Source organism: Oryx dammah, unplaced genomic scaffold (genome assembly GCF_014754425.2).
Source record: "Oryx dammah isolate SB20612 unplaced genomic scaffold, SCBI_Odam_1.1 HiC_scaffold_3, whole genome shotgun sequence".
NCBI classification, from domain to species: Eukaryota; Metazoa; Chordata; class Mammalia; order Artiodactyla; family Bovidae; genus Oryx; species Oryx dammah.
Genome location: NW_024070187.1, coordinates 36011048 through 36033016, shown reverse-complemented (window position 1 = coordinate 36033016; position 21969 = coordinate 36011048). Strand labels below are relative to the sequence as shown.

The window sequence follows — 21969 nt, the reverse complement described above, 5'->3', positions numbered from 1 at the left end:
CCACTTCAAAGACTTCAAAAATAAAAGAAGCATCCAAATGGCTTCATACAACTCGCCTGAACCAGCCTGCTCTGTTAAGTGGCATGATTATCTTTTCACCAGCTGGAACAGTCTTCCATACATGACTGAGCAGCTTTGAATAATGAGATTCTTTCCCCCTTTCTACCTATCTCTTTTCTACCTGTGTCTACCTTTGTCTCCTTTCCTTTGTTCTTGTTGTTTTCTAACTAATGAGGTACATTTTTACTTTTTTGCAAAGTCTTCTTCCATAGACACTGGTATATCTATTATAAGAATGATAGCTTGCATTAAAAATACCACTTTTGAATGGACTTTTGGACTCAGCGGGAGAAGACAAGAGTGAGATGATTTGAGAGAATAGCAGTGAAGCAAGTACATTACCATATGTAAAGCAGATGACCAGTGCAAGTTCAACACATAAAGCAAGGCACTCAAAGCCAGTGCTCTGGGACAACCCAGAGGGATAGGGTGGGGAGGGAGGTGGGAGGAGGGATCAGGATGGGGGAGACACATATACCTGTAGCCGATTCATGTTGATATATGAACAAAGCCATCATAATACTATAAAGTAATTATCCTCCAATTAAAATAAATTAGTTAATTGAAAAAAAAAAAGCCAAAATAGGCCTGCTGCCTCTGAAGCCCACACACTCAACCATATATAATTCTGCTCCTTATTGCAGAATTCAATAATATATGACTTGCTTTTCAAAAAAAAAAAAAAAAGCCACTTTTCTCTATCTTACTCTTTACCATACTCCTAATCAGACAGTCTACTATACACAGAGTGCATAAGTCAATAGAAACTGCACACAGGTAATAAAAGTAGAGTTCAATTCTAAAGTCCTCAGCCAGACACCTGTCCACAGCTGTAAATATTGCACCTGCTGGTAGAAGCCAGAGCAGCCTCAGGTCAAGAGTTCAGGCCTTCTTCTTACTTTTTTTTTTCCCCTAGGGATAATAATAGCAAAAGTGACACTCTGCCTCATAGCCAAGAGGACATGCTGGGTGAGCACACCTTCTTCAGCTGTTCACTGTGATGCCAAGGCCTCGCTGCCCTGACAAGGAATTAGGCTTCCTGGGTCGCTGTCAGGCGACTGCTACAAAACTTATGAACAAACAGAAATAGAAGCAGGATAGATCTGAACATTGTTAGAAAAGGAACTCAAAATCTGAATTGTAACTTCCATAATAAATCCCTGAAGTTTAAAGAGTCCTCTATCCATCAACGGGTTTTCACATCATCTCTGATCTGACAGTTCCACCCTGAAGCAAACCTCCAGTGTTGAAACCGGCACTGTAGCGTTGGAGTCAGAGGGCTAATGTCTTCAGGTCAAGGAACTATCTGGCACTCAAGGCCCCCACAGCACTGCAGCAGAGTGCTCTGGGGAGGGCGGCACAAAGAACGAGGTCAGACAGACAGGAAGAAATACCATTGCGGAAGGTCGGTATAGTCCAAGAGAAGCCACTGAGGCCTTTCAACCAGGAAAGGCTCATGATCTTAACTGTGTTTTTTAAAAATCACTCTAGCTGCTGCTGTGAGACAAGTGTGGAAGCAAGGGCCAGTCAGGAGGCTACTGCAGAAAACCAGCGAGACACGCTAGGACAAAGGAATGGGCCTGGTAATGAAAACTTTTTCCTCTCCTCCTCTGTATCTAATAGAAGGATTTATCAAGAACTGAGTGCTGAGGATATGTTTAAAATAGTGGAGATTAGGAAGTACCAGCTAAGAGATATATAACTTGACAAGATAAAAGTTACCAACTCCCTGGAATTCCCTGATGGTACAGTGGTTAGGACTTTGTGCTTCCAAGCAGGAGGCATGGATTCAATCCCTGGTTAGGGAATTAAGATCCCACATGCACAGCAGCACACCCCCACACCAAAAAAAAAAATTACCAATTCGCTTCATTCTCACAAATTCCACAACCACTGATCTTATAGATGGTAGTCTGGTTTCTTATGTGTAAAAAGGCTGTAAATAAGGCCCAAGAAGTGATTCTCTTGAGTTCAAGATAATCGGAGGTCAGATGAAAAAGTGCCTATGCTTCTTTCCATGTTCTTTATTCATACGCATAGGATAATAAAATAGTGCTGTCCATCGGACACATATGGTTGCTACTCAGCACTTGAAATATAGCTGGTGAATGTTTTATGTTTTTTAACTTACTTATACTTAAATAGCCACACGTGGCTAGTAGTTACCATATAGGACAACACAGGTTTAAAGTGCTTACTTTTTAAAAATGTATTTTCTCATTCTTGGGTTACTTTATAAACAATCAATTTTATAACCCCATAAAAGACACATATACTTGAACACTATGAGGCCACTCCAAGCACTCCCATATTCATCCTGCATCAAAAAAAAAAAAAAAAAAAAAAAACTTGCTATATGCTATTATCAAATTCATCCTCAGATTTCAAAATATCATAAAACTATACTATATTTATAGCTCAGTCAGTAAAGAATCTGCCTGCAAAGCAGGAGACCTGAGTTCGATTCCTGGGTCGGGAAGATCCCCTAGAGAAGGAAATGGCAACCCACTCCAGTGTTATTGCCAGGAGAATCCCATGGACAGAGGAGCCTGGCAGGCTGCAGTCCATGGGGTCGCAAGAGTTGGACACGACTTAGCTACTAAAGACAGAGAAAGAGATATTACATTTATTTCAAAAATAGGACAGTGCTATATATTTCAGGTTCAGAATAACAAATCTATAAAATGATCATATATACAATGGCTGAAAAAAGGCAATGCTTCCATTATTTTAAAACTGTCTTTTGAACAATAGCTAAATTGAATTAAATCTCTTTCCTCAAATAAAACAAATGAGATGAATCCATGAAGCATTAAATCTGATCCCCAAACAGAATTCACATTTTACCAAAACATTTTTGACTACTGAGTGCAGGAAGGGGACCCCCTTACAGGGCCCAAGAGTGAGCTTTTGTCTAACACTCAGAAATGAATGGTTCAAGGAGATACACAAACTGACAAAGCAAAAGACTTTCTTGGAGAGGGGTGCCTCGGCGGAGAGCAGCAGGGGAAGGGAATCCAGGAGGACTGCTCCGCCACGTGGCTCACATTCTCAGCGTTTATGGTAATGCGGTTGAACATTCTGACTCAGGGTCCTCCCTGGTGGTGCATACATCTCTCAGCCAAGATCGATTTCAGCGAGGATTCTGGGAGGTTGGTAGGACATACTGACTCTTCCCTTCCCTTTTTGGCCCCTCGTGAACTCTTTCTTGTTACTTTTTGGAGGTAGTACCTCCTTCTTTACCAGGACCTCCTATTGTGAGACAACTCAGGCAAGCAATTATCATCATGCCCGGCCAAAGTAGGCAGTTAATGGTTCCCTAACAATAACATAAATTTCATACCATTTTCATGGTAAATTTCAGACTACTTTATTCCAAATTTCAAATACTGAAGGTGGGCTGATGAAAGAAAAATAATTAATTTAAATAAACTATAAACCTTCCAGCCACCTCCAAAGCTTTCCAATAATAGTCACAAAGCTTTCTCTAACAATGTATGACCAGTATTTGGATCACAGCTCATCATTCAAATTAGCATTAAAATGTTTTTTCTAGCCCAAGCTCACAGTGCAGGAACATTCTTCTCATGCCCTTTTGGCCTTCAGCCATCTCCCAAATTATAAGTAAAATAATGATATTTTAAAGTTATCTCCTTTGGACTTTATTGCAAACCTGCCATTTCAGAAAGCCATATATGCATTTGCAAACTAAAAATTTGCTCACATGTCTGTTGTAAAAGGAGGGACCTAATGTCCATCAGTTTTATGATGGACATCCTTCAAGTGAAGTGAAGTCACTCGGTCGTGTCTGACTCTTTGCGACCCCGTGGACTGAAGCCTACCAGGCTCCTCCCTCCATGGGATTCTCCAGGCAAGAGTACTGGAGTGGGTTGCCATTTCCTTCTCCAGGGGATCTTCCCAACCCAGGGATGGAGCCTGGGTCTCCCACATTCCAAACAGATGCTTTAACCTCTGAGCCACCAGGAAAGCCCTTGTATCCTTTGGAGTCACTCATATCATGTTCTCAATTATTCCTGCTGAATGAAAGACTAAATTACAATATGCCACACCCCTGTATTAAGCAAAGTAGCTTCATAAAGATATTCTGAGCACAAATAAGAGGAAGTCACTAACCACCCTATTTAGAGAGGTCATCTACAGAAGTTAAATTCTGCCAGGATCAGTAAACTACATGTACAAATTAGAAAGGACACAAATACCACAGAAGATTTCACCTGGGCTTTGTGGAAGGTAAGGACAAAACTTAATGAATATCCCCTAAAAACTCACTGTATTAACCCAGGTGGAGTTGAGAGAAAATATAATTATCCTGTTTCAAAGCAGAATTTCCAGCCAGGAATGTCCTTCCCTATCCTTTTGCCTAGAGCTTCAAAATTACTTGAGGGATTAAGACCAGTTTAATCTTTCAGGGAATACATGGCTTGGGGCAGGGCAGGTGGGTGGGGGTGGGTCACAGTGGTTAGAAGGGAAGGGAATAAAAGTCACTCAGTCGTGCCCAACTCTTCGCGACCCCATGGACTGCAGCCCACCAGGCTCCACAGTGGTTAGAAGTGGCCTCCTAAAGGAGACTAACCAGTTATATAGGAAGGAGAGAAGAGAAAAGAAAGTTGTCCTAGTAAAGGAAAGCAAAATCATTAAAGTGAAAGAGATTGCTTTGGGAAATGCACGCAGTTTGAGAAATGGAGTACTTCCTGCTGTATCAGTAAACAATGAGGTCACAGTCACCAGTGATCCCAGCCCTCCAGGGCACCCAGGAAGGAGAACACCAACAAGATGTGTCAGCCCTCAGGCTGCAGCCACTCCCTATGGGGAGCCCAGAAGAACTCAGGATGTGAAAAACCACAAGATACTGGCCCCAGATAGCTGAGATACATACGAAAGGAAAGACTTCAGTGAGCTCAGAGGCTTGCATCTTGCCAAATACAGAAAAGTGCTAAATTCCTTAACTTGAGATAGCTGATTTTCTTTAATTCACAAAAATACTTTTGATGTTCAGACTCAGTTCAGTTCAGTTCAGTTGCTCAGTCGTGTCCAACTCTTTGCGATCCCATGAATCACAGCACGTCAGGCCTCCCTGTCCATCACCAGCTTCCAGAGTTTACTCAAACTCACATCCACCGAGTCGGTGATGCCATCCAGCCATCTCATCTTCTGTTGTCCCCTTTTCCTCCTGCCCCCAATCCCTTCCAGCATCAGAGTCTTTTCCAGTGAGTCAGCTCTTCGCATGAGGTGGCCAAAGTACTGGGGTTTCAGCTTTAGCATCATCCCTTCCAAAGAACACCCAGGACTGATCTCTGGTTGGATCTCTTTGCAGTCCATGGGACTCTCAAGAGTCTTCTCCAACACCACAGTTCAAAAGCATCAATTCTTCGGCGCTCAGCTTTCTTTACAGTCCAACTCTAACATTCATACATGACTACTGGATAAACCATAGCCTTGACTAGATGTTCAGACTACCTGTCCTTTGTTGCCAAGGCCTATATGTATAACCTGACTCCTCCACCCTGCCTCCTGAGAGCAGTTCTCTCAAGGCTACTTGAAATGCTGCCTCCTGGGCCTGAAGTCCTAAAATTCCCACCAAATACAACATAACCCTCAACTTTTAGGTTGTGACTTCTTTTTAGTTGGTAAATTCATTATATTAAAGTTCAGCTTTGGGGAAAGGGCAGTAAGAAAATTAGGCTGGAGAGGCAGCAAAGGCCATCAGAGAATGACGTATGCCCTGTAGGGAGCTAAGACTTGACTGTGGAAGCTCCACAGGTCCCCTCAGCCATCTCCTCGCTCCTTCTACAGATCCCCATCCTTCCTGCACTGAGGATACACAGTAAGACCAGTGAGGGATCCACGGAGAATTGGTGACTTATGGCTCAGATGGGAAAGACCCAGGTTTGATCCCTGGGTTAGGAAGATCCCCTAGTGAAGGAAATGGCAACCCACTCTGATACTCTTGCCTGGAGAATCCCACGGACAGAGGAGCCTGGTGGGCTACAGTCCATGGGGTCACAAAGAGTCGGGCACAACTGAGTGACTAACACACACACAACACAGAGGAAAAAGGAAAAGATAACAAACAAGAGGGGGAACGTTCTGGTACATATAACACTCCTTCCAACAGAATACCAACTCTACTCGTGGTTCAGCCTAATCTCTGCTTTTTGTCATGCATATTCAAAACGTGTCAATAGTAAACAGTGTTGTAGACAGTCAAACATCCTCTTTAAGTACAGTTTTTGGACTTTGAAGATGTATACAGACATGTAACCATGAAAAGTAGGACACGGACCATTTCTATCACCCCAAAGAAATTCCCTCTCCCACCCCAGCCCACGACAACCATAGACCTGTTTCCTGTCCCTTTTTAAATTTAATCTTTAAAAAAAATTTTTTTTATTACTACTATTTTTTACTCTTTGGCCACACCCTGAGACATCTGGGTTCTTAGTTCCCTGACCGGGGATTGAACTCACACCCCCTACATTAGAAGGCAGAGTCTTAATCACTTGACCACCAGGGAAGTCCCTCAATTTAATCCTAATCCTCTCTTTAAATAGATACAAGTGTACATAATGCAACTACAACTGACCCTTGAAACCTGGCAGGATCCTGTGTGGCCCTCTTGCATACACAAGTCTTTCTGCATCCCCTGTTTCTTGTCTGTAGGGGAAAAATTTCAGCTTCTCAGACCTTACCTGAGTTTCAAAAGGCAGATTCAAACAGTTGCTAATTAGAAGAGTGAAGGAAAGCAGAAACCAAGGAAAGGCAGTCAAGAAACAATAGGACAGCCATGGAGCAGGGTCCTGGTTCCCCCTCAAGGGATATACATTACAATATCTTTAAGTTTTTCTAAAGGAACTAAGGCCCCCACCAGGATGGACAATGGCAACTTCAGGCTGAGCACAAGATTCCTGAAACACCGCCATGTTAACTCATCACCAACCAATCAGAAGTCACACACCCTGCAGCCCTTGCCCCAAATTTTGCCTATAAAAACACTTTCTTGAAAACCATCAGAGAGTTCACATCTTTTGAGTACAGCCACCCATTCTTCTTCCTTGGGCCTTGCAATAAACTCTTCTCTGTTCCAAACTCCAGTGCTTTAGTTTGGCCTCACTGTGCGTTTGGCCGTACCTTGAACAAACAGATTTGAACTGTGCAGGTCCACTTATATTGAGGATTTCCTTTCAATAAATATACTGGAAGATTTTTTTTTTTTTAAGATTTGCAACAATTTGAAAAAACTTGAAATACTGAAAAGAAATCAAGAAAGTTAGATATGTAATGAATGATAAAATATATGTAGATATGCATATAACATTCAAAATATGTGTTAAGTTTTGGAGGAGTCAAAAGTTACAATGGATTTTTGACTGCATGGGGGTGTGTCCTTAACTCCTATTCCTTTTTCCTTTTGATGAAAAATGTCAGAGTCAGCAGTGCTAAAGAGAAAAAAATAAAAGTGAAGGAGGAAACGAAGTCAAGGAAGGCCTTCCCAATAAGGCCTTTGAGCAGAAACCCGAGGGTGGCTCTATGGAGGTGGGCTGCCAAGATCAAGTGCTAGCCTAAGAAATAGCACAGCCAGTGGGACTGAAGCAGAGGGAGGGAGAGTATAGGATATGAAGTCAGAGGTTCAGGTCAACTCTGGCAGTGTCCATACCTCAGGCCACTGTAAGAACTTTGCTTTGGCTTCTGGGTGGAGGAATAACATAATCTAATTATGTTTTAAAAGATCACTCTGACTTGGGGGTGGGGGTGGGGGTGCTGGAGAGAGGAGCAGAGCAGGGAGACCACATAGAGGCTACTGTAGTCATTCAAGAGCCAAGACGCGGACACTGTCCTGCCTGTGCCAGCTAGGTCCTGCACTGCAGGCATATTCTTTACTATCTGAGCCACCAGGGAAGCCTCTTAAATACAACACCACACACAAAACAAGCACTCTGAAACTGTATGTAAAAACATTATCTGGTTTCTAAGGAAGACTGTATTCAATATATATCTTAGGATGCCAGTTACCCTTGGTGTGCAGTCTTTATCCACAAGAGAGGGGGGCTGGTAGAGCAAGGAAGATCCAGCATTCCAACAAGCAAAAGGCACCTATTCCCACAGCAAGGTCACAGCCAATGGAAGTTTTATAACGACTCTCTACTGTTTGCCCCATTCCAAAGCAACCCCACTCTCCACCTCCCCCAAATCTGCCCAATTAAGGGAAAACAAGGGCAAGTATGATAATGGTCCAGCTTCGGGTCCATGGAAACTCATTTACATTTTATATTCATTTTACACTTACATTTACACTCATTTACATTTAAGAGGAAACTGACAGACGTGGTCAAGGAATGCTGCCTGCCATTCTAGTAAACAAAGAATGTTGCCTCTTTTTCCAATAAACAAAGATCAAGCCATTGGCCACTGCAGCCACATTCCCCAAACCCCCCTGGTACAGCTGAGCAGAAATTAGGATAGAGAAAAGAGGAAGCATTATGTGTTCTGGGCACCGGCCCTAGATAGTTAAGATGCATATCTAAGGAATAATTACAATGAGCCCAGAGTCTTGTATCTTCTCATACAGAAAAGCATTAAAATCATTAACTAGTAATGTCTATTTTTTGTGACTATTGTTTGACTATATGGTTTGGTTTTTCCTGTTGTTGTTTTTCATTTCAGCAAAATCTCCTAAATATCCTGGCTACTCCCTTATTCTTTTGTCTTTGGAGCAGTTCCTCAGAGCGATCTGAGAGGCTGTCTCCTGAACCACAGTCCTCAGTAAGATCCTCAGATAAAACTTGCAACTTTCAGGTTGTGCTTTTTTCTTCAGTTGACCGCTTTAGTTAGCGACAGAGACCCAGAGCAGACTTCTCTCCCTCACCCGAACTCTATAAGAATCTGGAGGCTTGGTACCAGCAAAGACCTCTCGTGCCTAGCCACCTCCTTAGAGTCCAGATGAATTTAGGTAAGTCTCTTCTGGGTCCTGGATCTCCACTATTGGCTGATTATCTTTAGTTTTAATTGGTGGTGAATAAAATTCTCGCTGGAGATTTTCCTTGAACTTAATTTCAAGAAGAGGTACCTGGGTTATCCCAGATGAACTGACAACGGAAAGATTATGCTCAGTTGAAAACTGGATTACCACAGTTAAGAGATGCTGGGAAGACTTTATTATGTATGTACAGAATTTATTCCTACAAGTACCTGCTTTGTTGGGAATTAAAAGAAATCTCACCTTCAGTCAGTCAGTCAGTCAGTTCAGTCGCTCAGTCGTGTCCAACTCTTTGTGACCCCATGAATCACAGCATGCCAGACCTCTCTGTCCATCACCAACTCCCGAAGTTCACTCAAACTCACGTCCATCAAGTCGGTGATGCCATCCAGCCATCTCATCCTCTGTTGTCCCCTTTTTCTCCTGCCCCCAATCCCTCCCAGCATCAGAGTCTTTTCCAATGAGTCAACTCTTCGCATGAGGTGGCCAAAGTACCGGAGTTTCAGCTTTAGCATCATTCCTTCCAAAGAACTTCCAAAGAACCCAGAGCTGATCTCCTTTAGAATGGACTGGTTGGATCACCTTGCAGTCCAAGATACTCTCAAGAATCTCACCTTAAAAAGGACCAAATATGGGTTCTTTTAACACTCCAAAGTTAATTTGTGTGTGTGTGTGTGCAGCTAGAAAAAGCCAGCTTGATAAAACATCTTCTCAGAATTCTGACCTTAAAGGAACAAAAAACTTTTCAAAGGAGGAACTAGCATTTCTCCCACTGTGTCTTTGAGATATAAATGTTTTACCTGATCTTCTTAAGACTTTTTTTTCCTCCCTACATTATGAGAGCTCTGACAATGGCCAGACAATGGAGATTAAAATTGAAGAAACTTCTGAACTGGTAAATTTTTACAGAACTCTCATTATTAACAGCTGGATTACTGGCACCCATGAAAAGACCCAAGTAGAAAGTGGATACAAAAAAATATAATGGCTAACCTTAATAATTCCCTTAGTTTAAATGAACAAAGAGCAACAACAAAGAAGTTTGGGAAGCTAAATCTATGGTCAATTTCCCCTCAATGGGTCTTACAGATGCTAATAAAAGCATTAGATTGTTAGTTAGGTTGATTAACAGGAATAAGAAAAAACTGCAGAGAAAGTTTAGACACATCTCAACAAGGTAGAAATTTTAAAGGGACTTTTTCTAAAACAATAAAAATCTTTAAATGGTTGAGAAACGGGATAAATAAACCAATAAATACATGTATCAAAACAAACATTTTGATACAATGCTAAGGTTGGATGGCCAAAGGGACTCCCTAACCCCAAACGAGTCCACTCTATTCACCCCAGTTTGGGCTTCCCTGGTGGCTCAGACAGTAAAGGATCTGCCTACAAGGCAGGAGACCTCGGTTCGAGCCCTGGGTTAGCAAGATCCCCTGGAGGAGGACCTGGCAACCCACTCCAGTATTCTGGCCTGGAGAATCCCCCACAGAGGAGCCTGGTGGGCTTCACTCCATGGGGTCGCAAAGAGTCAGACACACTGAGCAATTAAGCACAGCAAAACATATACATATTTAAAAGGCTGCTAAAAAATTCAATTGCTTGGGGGAACAGTTAGGCCAATTAATCAAGTTAAAATATCAGTGAAAGATCCTGAGTCCCTTGGCTCAACCCCTCAGCTGGGAAACCCAAAGCCTTTTATATAAAAATAGATAACGTGGTCAGGGAGATAAAAAGAAACGTTTCTGGGACCCTGTGTAAGACCAAGACAGGTTGATGGGGACTTAATAGAGGTTAAAATTACAGATATAAGAGCTGACACAATTGAGATGAATGTTTATAAAAGCTGGTATGTTTAAAAGGGCTTTATATAAGATGGTTAAATCTCTTCTGCCAATTATATTATGGGATGAACTTACGTCTCCCTTGCCTGGTGGGCTTATAAATCTGCCCCTCAGGCAACATTGATTAAACACACTAAGGAAAATCAATAGGGTTACCTGAGCCCACAAAACATGAAATAAAACTGGGGGCTAATATTCAGGAGTTAATAAAAAGAATGAAGGCTTTTAGCCCCTAGAGTAAACTGCTCTGGGTTTAATTTGTATACTCAAAAAACAGGGCCTTTATTGAATGGCTTGTGCAAAGTTTGGAAAGCAGGATAAACTGAACCCTAAAGTTCTAGAACATATAACTCTTGATTTTCACTGTAGTTGGAACTCTTTTTCAGAGAAGGCAATGGCACCCCACTCCAGTACTCTTGCCTGGAAAATCCCATGGATGGAGGAGCCTGGTAGGCTGCAGTCCATGGGGTCGCTAAGAGTCGGGCATGACTGAGCGACTTCACTTTCGCTTTTCACTTTCATGCATTGGAGAAGGAAATGGCAACCCACTCCAGTATTCTTGCCTGGAGAATCCCAGAGACAGAGGAGCCTAGTGGGCTGCTGTCTATGGGGTCGCACAGAGTCGGACACGACTGAAGCGACTTAGCAGCAGCAGCAGCAGGAACTCTTTTTACTGATATAAAGAAGCAAATAAAGAAAATGTAGTTGGGCAAATCAATCTTTCAGGACAGCGTAGGTGGCACACCAGTTCTCTGAGGAATTAAAAGCAACTGTCTTGTCTTACAAATCTCTACATATCAGAAACATAAGTACATCCCACAAGGACCTGAGACTGAGCTGAATTAGCTCAATCAAGTAGAACCTGCACCAAAAAGAGAGAGAGAGAGAGAAACAGGCTTTGCTGAACTCAAACTGATGGAAAGCATCCCTCACCAAATCTAATTCACAGCCTCCTTCAGGATTTATCAAGGACAAATACAAACTTTAAAATATTCTCCACAAACAGTGAAAACCTTTAGTCATCTGAGCAAATATATTTAACTATTCAAATTGTTATTTATAAACTAGTAAATTTATAATGCAATAACTGATACATGACTAAGTTTTCAAATGAAGCTATGAGGTCTCTAGTTATGCCTTTTTATATTTCTATGTGTACATTATACATATGATATGTTCCTAACTCCAGATAATATTATCAAAATTACATATATAAAAAAGCTGTATTTAACTGATGTAAAAGTTCAGTTCATTTGTTTAGTTGTGTCTGACTCTTTGCGACCCCATGGACTGCAGCATGCCAGGCCTCCCTGTCTATCACCAACTTCCAGAGTTTAGCCAAACTCAAGTCCATTGAGTCCGTGATGCCATCCAACCATCTCATTCTCTGTCGTCCACTTCTCCTCCCACCTTCAATCTTTCCCAGCATCAGGGAGTCTTTTCCAATGAGTCAGCTCTTCACATCAGGTGGCCAAAGTATTGGAGTTTCAGCTTCAACATAAGTCCTTCCAGTGACCACCCAGGACTGATCTCCTTTAGGATGGACTGGGTGGATCTCTTTGCAGTCCAATAGACTCTCAAGAGTCTTCTCCAACACCACAGTTCAAAAGCATAAATTCCTCTGTGATCAGCTTTCTTTATAGTCCAACTCTCACATCCATACATGACCACTGGAAAAACCATAGACTTGACTAGACGGACCTTTGTTGACAAAGTAATCACTTACAAATTGATATTTTTTAAATATAATAAAAAACTAGCCTGCAAATTCCCTGGCAGTCCAGTGGTTAGGACACTATGTGCTCACTGACAAGGGGCCTAGGAATGATCCCTGGTCAGCGAACTAAGATCCCACATGCTGCAGGGCTTGGCCAAAAAATTAAAAATAAAAAATCTTGAAAAAAAATTTTTTTAATTAAGTTACTTAAAAGAAAGCCAACCGAAATAAATTTCAAGTTCCTGTGATCTGGGAAATAGTCAACATTATGCTAATAATCAGTTTTAAAGTTTAAATTTGTTGGTTTAATGAATATAGATCGTTCTTATTTTACTGCACCTAGGTTTACCAAAAGTTAAATAGGTCATACTATCTCTGTTATAAAATTCTCAAGAAAAATATCTTGAAATGATGGCTTATTTTGTGTAATGTCTCGTTAGTTTTCATGGGTAATCTAAACATAGCTATAATTCAACAGATATAAATGGAGTAACAATTTTGAGGTAAATTCTTTAAGAATAATTATGTCTTATGGTTTGTCTACTTAAAAATAGTTTCTCCAGATTTTTGGTGACTTGATATTTATAGTTTTGCTAAATTAAGTGAAATGATGGAAATTATTAAATATCTGCTGCTGCTGCTGCTGCTAAGTCGCTTCAGTCATGTCCAACTCTGTGCAACCCCACAGACAGCAGCCCACCAGGCTCCTCCATCCCTGGGATTCTCCAGGCAAGAACACTTGGAGTGGGTTGCCATTTCCTTCTCCAGTGCATGCATGCATGCTAAGTTGCTTCAGTTGTATCTGACTCTGTGTAACCCCATGGACAGCAGCCCACCAGGCTCCTCTGTCCATGGGATTCTCTAGGCAGGAATACTGGAGGTGGTTGCCATGTCCTTCTCCATTTAAATATCTAGATCATTCCCAAATAAAATAAGATACTGAAACATTAATTCCTCAACATAGGCTGCCTTTTTACAGAGAAAATATTTAGGTCTACTAATAAAAAAAAAAATTGAAAAAAATTGAAAAAATTTCATTAAAAACCCACACATTTTTTAGAAATCATAAACAGTATTTGTGATTTTGCCAATCTACAGAATAATAATCGAAAAAGTTTATAATTGTATACTTCTTAGTTTTCACTAGAAATTAAGGTTTTTAAAAAGTTAGAATTCTGAAAAAAAAAAAAGTTAGAATTCTGGTTAATGCATGTAACTGAGACAACTAAAATTGATAAGGAAAACATCTTGCATGAAAGGAAAAAAGGTATAAGAAATGAAAATACAATTTGTTGAGGGAAAAGAAAGTAATTTTATCCTAGAGAGAGAGAAAGGAAAAGCATAGGACAAAACCTATTAGTAAAATGAAAGTTAAAGAAGGTTTGTGGAAATGGAACTCTTAGAAAAGACTTCTGTACATGGTCCGGACTGGCTTAGATTAAAATAAAGTTTAATTGAGTAAATTTCAATATTAAAAGTAAGCTGGCATGATTAACATAAATCAGATCTGAAATTAAACTGAATCTTTTTAACCAATGAACCAATAAACACATACTAAATTATAACTAAAATATAGAGAAAGGGTCCAAAATGTCTGGATATTAAGGGGTCCTCTGAGCCCACTAAGAGACAAGAGAAATGAAAATCTTGCCTAAAACCTTTCTTTTCAGAATGAGAAAGTAGGCTCAAAGACTTACCCAGAAGTCTTTGTTGTGTGGGGAAGTGGAGGCCAGGATCTCACAATTCATTTAAAGACATTTTACATTTCTTAAAGATATGACCTATGCATATCTCCCCTTCACATACATTCAGTAAATAACAAGCTACTTTCTTATCAGAGCCTGAGTAAATAAAAATTAATGTGTTTATTCTATTTGTTTTATAAACACTTACAGGTCTTCATTTGAGAAAAACTGGGAACTTTTAAAATTCTAGCCCTTCCAATTTTATTTCTTTCCCATAAGAGACTGAATGCAAATTGGCAACTATGGTCTCTAGAGTCTTTGAAATGTAAGGCATTACTCCTCCTATAGAGATGCATTTGCTAAGTCACAAATCTATGAAACTTTAAAAGTTCAAAGCAACTTCAATAACATACCTAGGATCCAGATCTTGGTTTCTGATAATAACAGCCTCCAAAACAAGGAACCAGAGTGCCTTGGAAAGATGACTGATGCAAGGGTCAGGGCACAGAAAATAGAAAAATCAGCCTGGAGCATTTCATTATACCAGAAAGCAAGGAAATGCTTTTTTAAAAGGGAGGATGGGGAGGTGGTATGTCAAAAGGGCACAGGGGCCAACCTGAAAGAAGAGCTCCCAGTGGCGAATGGTGGAACCATTTAATCAGCAATTAAATAACGACTGCACTGAATTATAATCTATACAATAAAATAAATATCCATGAGTCTATATTTATACTGTTGAATAAATAAATGAAGGAACAGCTCTTCCTTATAAAATTCTCATTAATAAAGAGAAGTAATGAGAAAACAATCTTTAAATCACTGTTAGAACAACACAGTACCACGTACATCCAGTGCCACCAACGGACTAAAACTAAAGACTTAAGGAGAAACTGGATATTTGCAAGGCCCAAGTTTCTCTCCCACGATATATATTAAATACAAAGGGAAAAATGATACCCATCAGGGACCTGACAAACAGCACTTAACCAAAGTTTACATCAGTAATAAGACAACATGTACCCCTGATATGATGCACTGGGATTACTTCTAGTGAAAGTGAAGTTGCTCAGTCCTGTCCGACTCTTTGCCACCCCGTGGATGGTAGCCTGCCAGGCTTCTCCATCCATGGGATTTTCCAGACAAGAATACTGGAGTGGGTTGCCATTTTCTTCTCCAATTTCTTCCTAAAATGCATAGCTTCAATCTAATCATGAGAAAATATCCAGTATTAATTGCAAGACATTCTACAAAATAACTGAAGAGTATTCATTATAAGTGTCAAGGTCAGGAAAAACAACAGAAGGTTGAGGAGCTGTCATGGTGGCTCAGATGATAAAGCGTCTGCTTACAATGCAGGAGACCCAGGTTCGATCCCTGGGTTGGGAAGATCCTCTGGGGAAGGAAATGGCAACCCACTCCAGTACTCTTGCCTGGAAAATCCCATGGACAGAGAAGTGTGGTAGGCTACAGTTCATGGGGTCACAAAGAGTTGGACACGACTGAGCGACTTAACTTTCAAGGATATACAACAATCAAATGCAATGTGAGCTCTGAGGCTGGATCCTGAATAGAAAAAAGGATAGTAGAAAGCTGAGAAAATGGTACAGAGAGTTCCTATAACATCTTATGTAACTACAGTACCATTGTTAAAACTAAACTATAAACTTATTTGGATTTCATCAGTTCAGTTCAGTTCAGTCACTGAGGCGGATACACCTGAGCGACTGAACTGAACTGAACTGATGAAATCCAAATAAGTTTATAGTTTAGTTTTAACAATGGTACTATAGTTACATAAGATGTTGTAGGAACTATCTGTATCATTTTCTACAACATTTAAGTAAGTCTAAAAATGATTTCAAAATTAAAAATTATAAAATAATAACCCCAGTATTTTTCAATGTTTATAATGCTAGTGTAATATTAGACTTAAACTGACATCTTTGTTCTTTAAAACTTCCTTATCAAGACCTATGCAACCCCGCCACAGCTGTATATATTTGGAAAAGCATTGTTTTATAAAGACTAATGCTCCAAAGATCTCTTTTTCTAGTTTCTCATATTATAGAGGGAGAGAATAGCAATTTTATTTTTGTTGAAAAATTCAAACCACTTGAATTTACTTCTGGGTAAGGGTGGCATTCTAGGAGGCTAGATAGAACATATCTCACTGGGGAAGAGGGAAGGTATATATCTAAGTATGAAATCAGAACACACGGAATAGGTTATAGCTCCAGGAAAGAGCTAAACAGCACATACACTGTAGCAAATGTAATGAGTCACCTGGCCCTAGGTTGCTAGTAATAGCTGGGTATAAAACAACATTGCACATGTCAAATGGATTATACTCATAGCTTAGATTCCAGATGGAAGCATGAATGGTCTGGCATGATAATAACAGTACTATTAGATTGAAGAGATAACTGAAATGATACTATTACGTTTTTAACTGCAGTTAGCCTACTACTTTAGGTTTCTGAAGTACATATGTTTATTTGGGGTAACTATTAATATCATATGCGATATTCTAGAAAGACATATAACAGTCTCCCTATGTTATGAGAAGGAGAAATGGATCAGAAAGATTCTAAATCAAAGTAGATGGTTTGCAGAATCCTTTATCATAGGATCAGATAAGAATACTAAGAATTCTTAGCATACCTAACGCTTACTACTATTCTGGCAATTTCTACTAACTCATATTCTACTTCTGGATTCCTTAAATAAAATCAGACCTCTCTTGCTCAAATTCCTATATTCTTTAGTCCCACGAAGAAGTTGGTCCAGAAAGATGAAGAGATTTCATGGTCCAGTGACTAGACCCAAGTTAGGTAGGTCTGGGCCTCCCTGCTCTCACAGGTTCTTTTCACTGTCCCTGCATGCCTTTACAATGAACTGAGCTGCTCTGTGAACATGGAAAGAAAATGTGAAACAAATGACCAGGCTAGGTTTTTTTAAAAAAAGAAAGGGTTGGTGATCTTTAATAAAGTACTTTGTCCCAGCAATAAATAACCCTGTCAATTCTCTGCCTCCTCCTCTGTAAGTACGAGACTCCAATACCTCCCTGAAAGGCTTGGTGTGACCAAAAAATGAGAATAAATATAAAAAACACCTGCAGATAGCAAGCATTCACCAGTTAATGGCCATTTCCATTTATTAATTCTGAAGACCTGGTCATCTTATCTTTGTTGTTGCTGTCACAGTCATGTCCAAGTCTTTGTGACCCCATGGGCTGCAACCCGCCAGGCTTCCCTGTCCTTCACTGCCTCCCAGAATTTGCTCAAACTCACATTCATTGAATCGATGATGCCATCCAACCACCTCATCTGTCGCCCCCTTCCCCTCCTGCCCTCAATCTTTCCCAGCATCAGGGTCTTTTCCAATGAGTTCATTCTTCGCATCAGGTAGCCAATGTACTAGAGAAAAATGTGGATGGAAAATACAGCTACTGCTTCAGCTTCTCAAAATTCTTAAAATTTCACTTCTGTTCAGTTGCTCAGTCGTGTCTGACTCTTTGTGACCCAATGGACTGTAGCACACCAGGCTTCCTTGTCCATCACCAACTCCCAGAGCTTGCTCAAACTCATGTCCATCGAGATGGTGATGACATCCAACCATTTCATTCTCTGTCGTCCCCTTCTCCTGCCGCCTTCAATCTTTCCCAGCATCAGGGTCTTTTCCAGTGAGTCGGTTCTTCACATCAGGTGGCCAAAGAATTGGAACTTCAGCTTCGGCATCAGTCCTTCCAATGACTATGCAGGGTTGATTTCCTTTAGGATTGACTGGTTTGATCTCCTTGCAGTCCAAGGAACTCTCAAGAGTCTTCTCCATCACCACATTTTGAAAGCACACCACATTGTGAAAGCATCAATTCTTCAGCACTCAGCCTTCTTTATGGTCCAACTCTCATATGGCATTCCAAACTAATATGGGATGGTGGAGGAAAAGTTGTAAAATGAAATACTTTATTCTCCCTTTCTAAAGATTCTGTGGTCCCTCTACCTTTTGCATCCCTTCTTTTCACTCCTCTAGGGTGAAGTCAGGGTGTGGTCAGTGTGGAACTGCCCATGCAGCAGTAGAGAAGAGACAGGTCTCTTGTGCAAAACATTTGAAGTTTGGGTACTCCTCAGGCAATCTTTCCTCTTTCCTTGTAAGACACTCAGCTCAAGTATTTTCAGAGGGAGCTAACAGGGCTTGCTGCTTTCTAGAGACTTTCGTTTTTATGCTTCCAGATAAGAACTTAAATCCTGTTAAATGACAGAGAACTACCTACTGCTACCTGAATCTAAGCAGTAATTTCCAGCCAACCATTGCTCTAAAGAGTAACAGGTCTTTTCAGTTGCAAAGGGACTGAGCTAGTAATCAGCATTTTCAATGGAGTTTTAAGATTTCATTCCACCCTTCTTGCCAAAAACAAAATTTCTTCACTGGAATTGGGATGAGGGCAGCACTTCTGCTTCACCCACATCTACCCACCTCATTTTAAACAACAGAACACCACTAACTTTCACTGCTAAGAGTCTCTGAATATTTTACTTATTTCTATAAACAAGCTAAGTATGTGGCTCAAAAATTAGATGTCCACTTTTTAATATCTCCTTGTGAAGCAGAACACTGGTTTCCAAAAAACTACAGGGGTTAAGGGGATTATGGTGAGAAGGAGGAGTGAGTGTTAACTGGTTTTTAGGGGTGAGAATGATGAAAATGGGAAGACTGCAGAGACTGTACACTTTAAATAGATATGAACTGTATGATATGTGAATTAGATCTCATAAACTGCTGTTGGGAAAAAAAAAGCAAAACTATGAAGCCAAACTCATCTAGATATTCCATCATTATTGGTTCACATTCTGAACTCAGAACTGATTTTTTAAAAGGATAAACTTTAGCTTACAGTAGACCTATATGGGCTTCCCTGTAGCTCAGCTGGTAAAGAATCCACCTGCAATGCAGGAGACCCTGGTTGATTCCTGGGTCGGAATAGGGTTCCCAGAGAGGGATAGGTTACCCACTCCAGTATTCTTGGGCTTCTCTGGTGGTTCAGACGGTAAAGAATATGCCTGCAAGGAGGAAGACATTGGTTCGATCCTGAGTTGGAAAGATCCCCTGGAGGAGGGCATGGAAACCCACTCAGGTATTCCTGCCTGAAGAATCTCCAAGGACAGAAGAGCCTGGAAGGCTACAGTCCATGAGGTCGCAGAGTCAGACACGACTGAGCGACTAAGCACAGCATAGCACAGACCTATATACCCTGTATCAAGGATGGCCATTCAGGTTCTTTAAGTTTCACTAAAAGAGCCTCAACCTTAACCTCTAACCCCAGTAAGCAACATAAAATAAAACTTCTCACTTGATATAACCTTCAACTGATACCAAACTTCTGTCAGAAATGAAGCTACCCCTCTATAAAATCCAGATTTACTCCCAAACTATCAAACCACAGCATGTGGGACCACAGAGGCTTAGCATCCCACCAGTGTTTCTCATAATACTTATGGTAAGAAGAATGACAAGTACAGCAAGCAGTCCTAGAAAATGCACGACTGCATGTACTATGGGTGGGCATCCAAGAGACTCTTCCACCGCTATACTTCAGTCTCGTCTGCAGCTTTCTGTGATATCAGACATTTCCCTCAGACGTAGATGCCAGGAAAAGCTTCTCTAAGGAGCTCATGTATATTTCCTGCCTTTGTCCTCATTGAATTGTGTGACTGATTGGTCCGTTTTTATTCTAGCTTCCAAGATATAACTTTAATTTGCTGTCCACATACATTCAAATGTACTCCCCCACAGTGACTCTTTCCTTGGTGCATTTTTCTTTCCATTTGTAATACTTAGGCTTGCTTCAAAAGCTCATGACCACTTAACACAAATAAATGTAGAAATTGATTTTGGCTGTAAGTGTATTTTAATATCATTTTGATGTAACAGCACCTAAGGGAGCCATAGCTAGATGTTCAGGGTCCAGAACAAAAATGACCAATAAACATTTGTTACTATGAATCTTTTTTTTTTCCCTGAAAGTGGAATGAGCTTTTATATTTCTACCACTGAGTGAGAAAATGAAACGAAGCAACATTATGGGTATTTTTTTTTAACTATTTGCTAGATTTACAATCTAACTTTTTTGGTTATATATTTTTCTGTATTCTAACTTTAGTAGCATTTTTAACAAGTATTTTTAATAAGCTGGTTAATTTTTTAAAGTTAATCATTGAGTCAGCTATCCACAGAAAAATTACAAAAGGCAGCTCAATAATGCTTTAGTACACCAACCAAAGTTGTGGACAAACTTTATGTCCTAGGGGAAAGAAATAGGCATAGAATATACCGGTTAATCCCTGGAGAAGGAAATGGCAACCCACTCCAATGTTCTTGCCTGGAGAATCCCAGGGATGGGGGAGCCTGGTGGGCTACCGTCTATGGGGTCGCACAGAGTCTGACATGACTGAAGCGACTTAGCATATTGGTTAATCCCTTTAAAGGTACCAATATTAACAAGTTTCTCTGCTACCTCCATACTCAATAACTTTTTATCTATCCAATATCATACATTTGGGGAAAGGTAAGAGTTTTACCAACCGGCTAACACACACTGCTGCTGCTGCTGCTGTTCCTAAGTCGCTTCAGTGGTGTCCGACTCTGTGCGACCCCATAGACGGCAGCCTACCAGGTACCCCCGTCCCTGGGATTCTCCAGGCAAGAACACTGGAGTGGGTTGCCATTTCCATCTCCAATGCATGAAAGTGAAACGAGAAAGTGAAGTCGCTCAGTCGTGTCTGACTTGTAGCGACCCCATGAACTGCAGCCTATCAGGCTCCTCCATCCATGGGATTTTCCAGGTAAGAGTACTGGAGTGGGTTGCCATTGCCTTCTCCGCTAACACACTGCTGCTGCTGCTGCTGCTGCTGCTGCTGCTGCTGCTAAGTCGGTTCAGTCGTGTTCGACTCTGTGCGACCCCATAGATGGCAGCTCACCAGGCTCTGCCGTCCTTGAGATTCTCCAGGGCAAGAACACAGGAGTGGGTTGCCATTTCCTTCTCCAATGCATGAAAATGAAAAGTCAAAGTGAAGTCGCTCAGTCGTATCCGACCCTCAGCAACCCCATGGACTGCACACTACCAGACACGAAATCGATTGCACCAAGGAGATGTTTTCTGGAGGGGGGAGGGGGTCCAAATTTAGGGGAGTCTAAATTTTCAGTCTGTTTCATACTCACTTTCAAATGAAACTGAGAGGGAATAATTAAAACCCAGTCATTTCAACTGTACAGTTTTCTATTGCCTACCAAATGCACACACAATAGCCACAGACCTTTCATGCCACATATTCCAAACGGTTTTCACAATTTACTCACTCAGTTAGCGGTTCAGCTTTAACCGAGGGCTTCAATCTCAGGAGCTGCTGTGCTCAGAGGCAGAGCACTAACAATCATTTATATAAAACGCTGAGTCAGCTGGACCTTCCAAATATACCCTACGGAAGCAGCTCCTACTTAACAATGACATCAGACATCCGTACAGTGCTTCCTAAATGGTGAAAATCTTTTACAAAAACCCTCTGGCTCCTTTCCTCCTTCCAGCGTCTCCCCAGTCCCTATCTGACCGCCGGAGACTCCCTCTAGCGTCTCGCGCGCTCGGGATTCGCCCAGTAACGGTGTGGGATTCAG

The 21969-nt window shown here is 41.0% G+C and overlaps 1 protein-coding gene across 4 annotated transcripts in view; it reads right to left on the bottom strand.

Annotated features, from left to right (window-relative positions):
- The window catches only part of ABCG2 (ATP binding cassette subfamily G member 2 (Junior blood group)), a 138821-nt gene that overhangs the window by 51736 nt on the left and 65116 nt on the right, over positions 1-21969 (bottom strand). Inside the window, exon 1 of one of the 4 annotated variants that reach the window (XM_040237884.1) lies at positions 21658-21766. The exons of the other annotated variants lie outside the window; for them this stretch is intronic. The gene's annotated coding sequence lies outside the window, so the exon portion shown is untranslated. Of the gene's footprint in view, positions 1-21657; positions 21767-21969 lie in introns of those variants that run through there. 4 annotated transcript variants of the gene reach the window in all.